Source organism: Chionomys nivalis, chromosome 13 (assembly GCF_950005125.1).
Source record: "Chionomys nivalis chromosome 13, mChiNiv1.1, whole genome shotgun sequence".
Classification (NCBI taxonomy): domain Eukaryota; kingdom Metazoa; phylum Chordata; class Mammalia; order Rodentia; family Cricetidae; genus Chionomys; species Chionomys nivalis.
Window position 1 is genome coordinate 65,745,562 of NC_080098.1, and position 10,695 is coordinate 65,756,256.

Here is a 10,695-nt window from a genome sequence, read left to right on the forward strand (position 1 = left end):
TTGGATTTTTGGAAAGAAGAAAACAGAAAGAGAGGGAAGGTCACCCTAGTGACCATGCCATGGGGAGGAGCAGATCCAGGTCCAGAATCAGCTCTGGTCTGTGCTATCAGAGTAAATCTGAGATAACACGAGGCCCCTCGAGAATGAGGAAGGAACATGCGGTTGTGAACAGGCAATGTCTTGGTCTTCTGCTTTAATTTGTGGAAACTCCCAAAGTGAGTATCGCTTTTGGGGCTATCAAGGGACAGGGTCTCATCTATCCCAGGCTGGCACTGAATTCACTGTGTGGCCTTGTGGTTCTGGTCCTTCTGCTTCCATGCCCTGAGTACTGAGATTAGAGATGGGCACCATCATACTTGGTCTATGAGGAGCTGAGTATTGAACCCAGGGCTTTGTGCATGCTTGGCAAGCACTCTACCAACTGAGTTGCATCCCCAGCCCCGGGTATCATTTCATAGCTGAGTGTGAGCTATTGCTCCCTATGCAAGGCATCTTACTTTGTCTTCGCATGTGATTCCGTTCATGTCGCTAATGAATGCATACCTGTGGGTGAGAGAGAATGAAGCTGGAGTCTGTTAGGACAAGCTGTGAAGGGAGCATGCACAGAATAATTAGGCTGTCAGTTCTAGGAGACGGAGGGTGCATCCCCTCTCTCCCAGCCTCTTGACACTTAGCGATTTACAGACTGTTCTCACTCCTGAGGCCTGTGGACCCGAGCTGGGCAGGACCTGCACACTGAGCTCAGAGGGCCCCTACCCCAGAAAGTAAAACAGCAATAGCAGCAGCAACAGCAACGGGATGCCTGGCAAGTGTAACTAAGGGATGCAGGCCTCTAGGGACCACAAGCGCTCTGTGAGGATGTGTGGGGGTTTTGGGAGGGCAGTTGACTGACTCTGTGGAGAAAGATCCAGGTGGGGTTTGCATGACTTCCTGTGACTTTCCCTGCAGAGACCCAAGCAAACATCTGTTCACCCCATGTAGGAGGGAGACGGTCCAAAGAAAGATGCCACTCAAGTCTAACTTTGTGAAGCAATGAGTTTATTTGGCTTACCTACGCAGCCCCACAGGAGGGCTTACTTGCAAGAGTAAGGGGACCCAAACAGCTGCGTGACTATAAAGTCCTACCCCGTCATGAGTGACGGCTCATTGAAGTTGGCCCATGAAGTCCTGGGTCTAGTTAATCTCCTCTTATATAGTCTAGTATCTCCCCAGATCCCTTGTAGCAGGGAAGAGGGCTGGTGTAAAAGGAACTAATAGCTGACCGCTTGCCCTTCCCTGTGATGTCCTGTAGCTTACCCTGCCATCTTGTGGTGGAGGGTCATCAACTCTGTTACTGTTATTGTGGGCCTTGATACCTCCGTATTTTTCTGTTCATGGCCTTGACATGACTACCTGGCCAAGGTCATCTCTACTCCAAGAGGGCAGTAGGATGATCCTGTTATGCTGGGCACAAGAATTGTACAATTCCAGGAAGTGCGGCTTTGGCCAAGCTGCCCTCTTGGCACACTCGCCCGTGTACCTGACAGAACTGCCTGCTTCCCTCCAGCAAATGCATGGATTTCTTCTTGCGGGGGCAGCCACCTGTAGTGCTGCCTGCTCGCCAGTTTCAGATGATTCTGTGGAGGGGAGGAGACCACCACCATGGCCCGGGCCACCTGTACTTAGGACTTGGACCTAGGCTTGACCCATGGAAGTCAGGAGAGGGTGATATGAACTTGGATTGGTTACTTTCCCTTTTTAATGTGCGTGTTGTGTGTCTGTCTGTCTGTGGGTACACATATACCCTGTCTTTCTGTCCGTACCCATGTACCACGGTGTGCATGCGGAGGTCAGAGGACCACTTGTTGGAGTTGGTTCTTTGCACCTTGTAGATCCCAGGTATTGAACTCCAGTCTGCAGGCTTGGTGACAAGTCCTTTCACTCCCTGAGCTGTCTCACCAGCCTTGGTTTCTTAACTTTTTAGATGACCGTGATTTTCTTCTGTGATTGACTAAATAAAACCCACCCCAAGAGGCAGTGTGACAGCCAGTCTTCACTGCAGCCTTGATTGGATCTGCGATCCCTTGTGATCTTGAGACTCACCTCTGAGTGTGGGCAGCAGCATCCCATGACCTGGGAAGAATAAGAGAACAAAAGGAGAAAGGCTAAAAGCCAGCATGGAGGGCCAGCTCTGCCCTTCCTCTGCTTCCTGACTGTTACCATGGAGCTGCTTGGCTCCTCTGCCGTTCTTGAACTTTCTGAAGTCATGAGCCAAACAAATCTTCAAGATTTGCTAAGTTGTTTGTGTCAGGTATTTTGGTAACAGCCATGAAAAAGTAACCAGTGTAGAAAGGGTCATGTGGAAGGGCTGAGTATGGGGCCCTAGGTGGTGGCCTGTCCCTGTGCTGTGTCCCCATAAAGCCACTTCTGGGCCATCCCAGGTCCCTGGGAGCCTGTGGGTGTAGACGGAGGGAGGCCGTGGAGCTGGCAGGTACAAGGACATGGGCCATAGGCTGACAGACTTATTTTAGACATTCAGGTGATCTAAAGGGATTGGGAAAGGCCAGGGGTGAGCTGGAAGTTAGTGGAGCTGGAGAGTGATGGTACAGCTCGTGATCATCTGTCAGACAGCCTCATTCTCATGGTGTCTATCATCAGGTCTTCCAGTGTGGAGCAGTGGGGCTGCAAGCCTACATCACCTGACTCATGATGGTCTGTGCTCTCTGTGGAGCAGGTGACCGCTGGGGAGTGTCTGTGAGTGCACTGATCATCCACTAACACAGCCACTAATGTGTGTGTGTGTGTTCATGTCTTTTATTTAAGAGTCTATAATTGACTCCTTGGGACTTCTCAATGCATAAGAAAAATACCTTGAAGAGAATTGGTCCTTAAGGGTATAGATTCAAGAGGAGTTGTGTGGTCACGCCCCTGAGGGAGGGAACTCAGATGCAGTGCGCTCTGTGGTCAGTTCTGTTAGGGGTGTGTGATTGCAGATTCCTAAATCCTATTGAGGAGGGATGTCAAAGGTGATGCCAAGTGCCAGGGGGCTGTTCTAGTCACCCTACACTGTGTAACAAGCCCTGGATCTTGCTACCTCAAAGTCACGGAACCCACAGCATCGCCTTCCATAGAGTCAGAAATTCTGGAAGGCCCCAGCAAGGTGGTTCGGACTCAGGGGCTCTCAAGTGGAACAACAGGAGCATGTAGGGAAGGGATGCAGTGGCTGATGTGGCCGGACATCTCTGTTGGCAGCAGGCTCAGGGGCTCTCCCTGGGGTCTACCTGCATGCTGATCTCAGGGAACCAACAGGGTTCAAACAAGAGCTCCATCCCTTGGTGAATACCCCAAATGCTTTACTTACTGTAGCCACTGGCCATCCAGGTTCAGGGTGAGGGAATAGTCAACCCCCTGAGCGTAGAAATATCAAGATCACATTGTCCTAGGACATGCAAAGCTATACTAGAAAATTCCATTAGTCATGTTGAGGAGTTGCAGGTGGCCCTGCAGGAGGATGCAGAATCCCTGTGTCCTCAATATTTTGACTCAGTGTCCCCAGAGTATTTTACCCACATCAGCTGCAAGTACTCAGAGAAAGCCAGGACCCTGGACCACTGTACCGGCCGGTTCTCTGCCGCCTTTGGGGGCAGCCATATCACCTCCAGACTTAGCCTGGGTTGGGTCACAGTGTCCACGGAATTGATATAGGCAGCCCATCGGAGCTATGCAAGTACCACTTTTGAGTCAGTGTCCTGGAGTCCTACATGAGTGGCCACTGTGGAAAATTCTTTTTTTTTTTTTTTTTTTAAAAAAATTTATTTATTTATTATGTATACAATATTCTGTCTGTGTGTATGCCTGAAGTCCAGAAGAGGGCACCAGACCTCATTCCAGATGGTTGTGAGCCACCATGTGGTTGCCGGGAATTGAACTCAGGACCTTTGGAAGAGCAGGCAATGCTCTTAACCACTGAGCCATCTCTCCAGCCCCTGTGGAAAATTCTTGAATGATGAAGCAGCACAATCAACCTCAAGCCTGAGCCTTGAGAAACTACAAAAAGAACTTTCCATGTAGCTTTCTTCTGCCTTCAAAAAAAAAAAAAAAATGACCAAAGTCTTTAACCAGATGGCTGTGTGTGAGGGACAGAGTCCTGATATCACATGGGACACACCCCTCAGAATGGGGGCTCAAATGTGAATTGGGAAGGCTGGGAATAAATTGACTTTAAAAAATTATATGTATAGGTGTCATGAGTGAATGTATTGATGCACCACATGCATGCAGTGTCTGTGGAAGCCAGAAGGGGGCGTCAGATCCCTCACAACTTTAATTACAGACAGTTGTGAGGCATGGTGTGGGTGCTGGGGCACAAACCCGGGTCCACAGGAAGAGTAGCCAGTGCTCTTACCCTCTGTGCCATCCCTCCAGCCTTGCTAAGTGGACCTTTGACCCCATTCCATTTCATAACAGGCCCATTGGCTCCAGAAAGTCATCTGTGCTTACCTTCCTGGCTCCCTAATACACAGTTAAGCTAACATGCTCATTTTTGGTGAATTCCTAGAGAACTGACCACGTGGAAAGATCTGGGACTGCCATCCCTGTAGCATGGGAAACATTTTGGGTGAACTGGGAATGTGAGTGCCACCTTCAAAAGCCTGCAAGACGCAGGTGTGGTGAGTCCCTCTCCTCTCCTTATGGAGGACAAACGGTCATTAGGGAAAGGCAGTCCACGAATCTTCTTTGTAGCTAAAGCTATGCTTCAAGAGGTGACCTTTGAGCTGGGGCAAACCCCTGTCCCCTGCCATACACTTTTCATTCTGCCTGATATGTTTTCTGTGCTCATATGAACATGAAACAGCAGAAGCCCTTGTTGTCATTGGCAGGAATCCGGTCCCCTTTAACGGTCTCCAGTACTTGACTGGAAACCCCCAGACTGCATTTCCTAGACTCTTTTTACAGCTGGGATTCTGGAGCTGGGTCGGTTGCTATCACGGTCCAGAGCTGGCAGATAGCGTGAGGGACCGGGTCTGGATGTCTGCTTGCATCTGGAGGCAGGAACCATTATTTAGTCCTCCTAAACGACAGAATGATGATGGCTTATTTACAGACCTTAATTAATTGAGTTTTCCATTGCAGAATTTGGCAACACTTTATGCCATGAAATAGACTGAGTTTGCCAATAGGCAGAGCCGAGGAGGTTGCTTTTATAACTGGAAGGGGGCCGAAGGGAGCAGAAGCAGAACACAAGGAGGATTGTTCGTTATTTTCCTTGTAAGGCAGATGATAGGCTTATTCTGCTGGCCTAACATTGGTTTACCCCAGGTTACCTTTTGGTAAGGATTAGACCAGAGGGAACTGTGTTGTCAGGTCAAATTACCATGCCAGTTGAAACTCTCTCTCTCTCTCTCTCTCTCTCTCTCTGTCTCTCTCTGTCTCTCTCTCTCTGTCTCTCTCTGTCTCTGTCTCTCTCTGTCTCTCTCTCTGTGTCTCTCTCTCTCTCTGTCTCTGTCTCTCTCTGTCTCTCTCTCTCTCTCTCTCTCTCTCTCTGTGTGTGTGTTTAATTTGATTCTTATCATTTTCAATTTTCCAGAGGTCAGCTTAGGCTCAGTGACGTGAACCTGGGCAGCCGTGACGCCGAGATGAGTTTGAATAGTTCCATCACAGCCAGAACAGGAACCTGTTCCAAAGCAACATCTCCCGTGGTTTTTGTTAAGTACACGTTATCTGTGGGTGACTCAAAGACACCTGCATCATTGAAAATCCTCCCCAACATGGGTAGGAACTCATGAAAACCGCATCCCTGGAGCCCTGCATGAACTGCAGGCAGCTTGGCCAGTTGGAGAGCAGCTACTGGGGAGCTCATATAACCTTGGCCATGGCCATGAGATCCTTCCAAGTTTGCAATGCTCCCTGAGACCCGTGTGTTTTATGTTCTTAGTCCTAGTGGGCCTCTCTTACCTCTGACCCAGAATAGTTCAACTGGAGGGAAGTAGCCACACAATAGAGGTTCGAGAATGATGGGGTTTAGCAGCCGTCACAGAGACTATAGGATCCAGAAATCACACATATGTACCCTCTGGTCCTTCACAGAATGACTCTGCTGACAGGCAGGCACAGAGGCCTGGCCTCTTCCTGTGGCTTCTCCTGCATTGCCAGGTCAGGAGGATCATGCTTTCTTCAGCAACTTTTCCAGGTCCGTCTTCTGACTTCTAAGTGTCAAGCAGAGTCACTGCTCCACGTGTTGGGGTATTAGTAGAACTCAGCCTGGCCTGACTCCAAGAGTGACCTCAGAGCCCATAATCCTTATTGTTCCAAAAACCATTCCAAGAATCACAGCCTCAAGCCTGTTCCTTCAATGACTTTTAAAACGTTTAATTTGAAATACTAAGTCTTTTTGTTTTTCAATCAAGTCACTGGAAGTATGTTGGCTTTCTGAACCGACTCTTGCCTTTGGCATGCCTTGATCCTGCATTCCAATAACTGACATATAATAGAGTCCTTCATCTACAACAGTTATTTGTAATCTGTAAGCTTATGTGACATGTGCTTTTATTATTATTATTATTAATTTGTGTGTGTGCATGTACCCTGTCACATGTGCGGAGGTCAGAGGACAACTTGCAATAGTTTGCCTTTCCTTCCACGTGGAACCTGGGGATTGAACTCGGGTTATCAGACTTGGCAACAATCACCTTTACCTGCTGAGCCATCCCACCTGCTCTTATATGACATGTTTATAACAGATGAGAATGTGCTAAGAACTTCGCTCTAATGTTTCTATTTAACAAATCAAAAGACCAAGATAACCTCACAGCCATAGCAGGTCACATGAGGAATCCTCTTGATCTGATGGTGGCTTGATTAGAAAGTTGTGTGCCAGCGTCTCCTGACTTGGAAGCTCAGGTGGGTCATTTGCCCGACCATGGTTCTACCATGGTCAGAACTGAGTTCCTGAGCACACAGTGAAACCTGCCTGATCTTTTCCCCTTCGAGCTTTGTTTCAAAGCCTGTTGTGCAAGAGTGGGGGTGGATGAAGAGTAGCAGTTCCCTTATGCAACGCACTTCCTCCTGAGGTCACCCACTGGATGCATTTAATTAGGATGTGTTAGGTCTCAGCGAAGTGGTGACTCCTACCAGCAAAGAGCTGAGACAACACGCTGGGAGTCATTAAGAGCAGATAGCATCATGTTGCAGGTACCGTCAGCCTCTGCTTTGTGAAGATGACCCCACTTTGTTTTCTGAGTTGCTCCTGGGTGGGGCTGTGCGTTAGCAGCCAGCCACTTGCCACTGATGCCCGACACTGTGAAGTACTTGATAAAAGCCACTTCCCCTCCCTAAACATTTTCTCAGTTTGCGAGAAATAAACTAGAGCCTTCCGAAGCTCTGGGGGCCATTCCATTCCATTGTTGTGCAGAAATAAGAGCTAAACGTACTGGCCAAGAGAGACCCGGATGAGAACCGACTCTCACAAGTTGTCCTTTGACCTCCACCAGCATTTCGTGGTAAGTGTGTCTATATGCACACATATGCACAACACAAAATAAGTGTAACAATTTCTGAAGTCTAGATTTCTTTGTTGTGTTTTTTCCTTTTCTTTTTCTTTCCTTCCAATTTTCTATGTGAAAGCCGACCTTCCCTCATGGCGTTAGGGAAAAAAATTCTCCAAAAACTCTTACTTGAGGAAAGAAAATGACTAATCTCTGGAAATCGAAATGGAGGTTGACCCCTGTTCTGGAAGCACAGACTCCAAATACTGAGGACAGAGACCCCAGAGATCAGCACTAGCAATATTAGTGAGGAAGTGAAAACTGCATGTTGTACCCTCAGAAGACACACTGGTGTTCCTGTCCAAGTGGGGCCCATTTGGGTCACTGGGTAAGCACTGTTTTCTAGAAAGTGGAAAAGGTGTTAGGCTCCCCATGGCTTTCACAGTGGCAGGCTCCTATACAAGGTGGCAGGATAGCAGCCATCTCCCTTGGGATCCCTTTGCATCACACACACACACACACACACACACACACACACCACACACGTGGGAGCCTTTCCCTAAGAAGCAGAGAGGGAGCCTGGGAAACGAACCACCTAAGTGCAGAAGGCAGATGATGGGAAATAAAAACAGCTACGTCTCGAAAAAGCAAAGCAGCCACGAAGCTGCTTATAAATGACATGTTATTGTTTCTCTCTGGTCCCTCGGGGACTTTCTGGCTATTTTAATGCTGTGTTTTCATAAGACACGTTCAAACAGCAGGGCAGGGAACAGTGAGAGCGGAATAAGAATTAGACGTGTTGACTCTGCCTGTGCCCTGCAGGTGAAATGTCACGTCTTGTTCCGAGCCTCTGAAGATTCAATTATGTGGACCATTTTCCAGCGATGCTGTCGCAATGCAGACGGCTCGAAGGGAGCTTCGGCGGCATCCCTGCCATCATAAACAGGAACCTAGCTGTTCAGACGATGGAGCTTTGTTCGGTTCAAAGCATCTGAAAATGTGGTTGTTCTCAGTGTCGCGGCGAACCTCTCGTGTGGAAAACCCAGGATCCTTCTGAGCCACATGCACATGTGTCAAGACTTGCCGGTGGGCCCAGGTTGGGGCTGGCTGGGACTTTTCCAGGCCTGCATTCCACCACTCAGGGAAGGTGATGAAACATATGTTTTGGTGATTCAGCCTTTGACAGATGCTGTGACACTTTGCAGTGCTCGATGAATGCCATCTCCCAGTCCCAAATCAAAGTCCCATTTCTACTGCTACCCATCCCCCTAATGTCTTCTCAGCTTGTTTGAAAATAAATTAGAGCTTCTAGAACTTCGGGCTCATTTAAGATAAAAGTACTGGGCAGGTGAGGCCTATATGATGGAGAGAGCGAACTTGAGAGGCTGATGCGCCCCACTGGCCTGCTCTTCATGGTAGCCTGTCTCCAGTCTCTCTGCCTCCTTAGGTAGAGAGGGACAGTCAGGTTCCGGAGCTCTAGTTGAAAGACCACATGATCTATGAAACCCCACTACCGGGCTGGGCTCCTGAAGGGGCACTGGGTGCTGCACAGTGGCACGGGCGGGGCTGTCCAGGGCATTCCACGCACTTTCCAGGGGAAGAACCACGGAATGGGAGAGGATGGGTCAGTCAGTTTGTCCAGTATGTGGGAAACCATTCACACTGCATACAGGTAGCTGAGAAGTTGTGTTTCCGCTGTTCTTTTCTTCTTCCTCGGCTCCCCGCACATCATAGCCCAGAGAAAGAGGTCTTTTGAGTCTATTGATAATGTTTCACTTTTCTTCCTTTGATGACAAACTTAACTACTTCCCAAGCACAGGAGAACTCAGGTGCTACCCCACAGCTCAGTCCTGCAGGGCCCCTTTGAGAATGGACAGGAGGGGGACCCTTTGAGGAATTGCTGAGACCTTTGCTTTCCAGATGAATCATGGGGGAGGGGCTGGAGAAGTGGTTCAGCAGCTGAGAGCACTGGCTCCTCTTTCAGAGAACCTAAGTATGGTACCCAGGACCTACATCAGGCATTTCATAGCTGTCTGTAACTCCAGCTTCCCGGAATCCAGTGACATTATCTGGCCTCTAAAGGCACCCTCTCACACACACACACTCTCACACACACACACACACACAAATATAAAAGATGCATATTGAATGATTATCCCTGATTTGGAGAGATTGTATTTCACATAAGGTGAATATTCATCTCTAATATTGCTTGACTTCTGAGGGTCTCGTCACAAATACTGTCAAAAAACTGAGAGTTTGTTTTTCTTTCTTGTTTTCTGACCATCTCTCTGCCTTAATGCTTGGGGCTGTGAAGGTTGATGTTTGGAGAGATGGTTTTCCTGCACAGGTGTACTCCACCCAACATGAGTGTGCTCTTGCCCAGCTGGCGAGCATTCCACCAGAAAGCCTGGCACTCATGGTGTTCCCCACCCCTGCACCCTTGAACCCATCACTGCCTTGGACAACAGGATGTGGGGAGACAGTTGCAAGGCTAACTCTAACACACAGCATGGTTTTTGCATAGCTTTCTTGCACTCTCCACCTGAGTATCAGACATCTTGTTTTCAGGAAGGCCAGGCCGCAAGAAGAGACATCACATGGGTGTTTGAGCCAAGAGCCAGTAAGAGCCAACACAGGTCAACAGCCCTGTCAGAGAATGGCCATCAGGGGGTCTCAACATTTACTTTGGAGATTTCCCAGTGGGGACCTCAGACACTACGGGGTAGAGATAAGACATTTGTTGCTTGTTCAACTTCCTGCCCAACAGGAAGTAGGAGAAGTGATAAAAGGGGATTATTTCAAGCTGCTGAGCTTGGGGTTTTGTTAGATAGCAGTCGATAACTAAAGAGGGGAGCTCATCTCACAGCTGAGGAGTCAATGTTCTGAGTGAAAGCCCCAGAAATCACCGTGTTGGGGGCCCAGCCCTTTCTTCCAGCTTTTTCTTATGCGAGCTTGTCTGTTCATGCCATCTTGTGATGCAAATTGTAAAACACACCACCAGTCTAGATACATGCATGTTCATGTATGTGGCATGTTATGTACCTGGTGATAAAACTGAGACATATGAGGAAAAAACTAAGAAAATAACATAAGTTCAATCTGTGCTTGTTCTCCTACAATGTAGAGTTGTGTCTCTGAATGTCACTACGACGCAGGTTTTTGTGTAATAAAAATAACAGGATTTAAGGAAAAATGCATGCGTTTAAGGGAAGAATACACAATACAGACA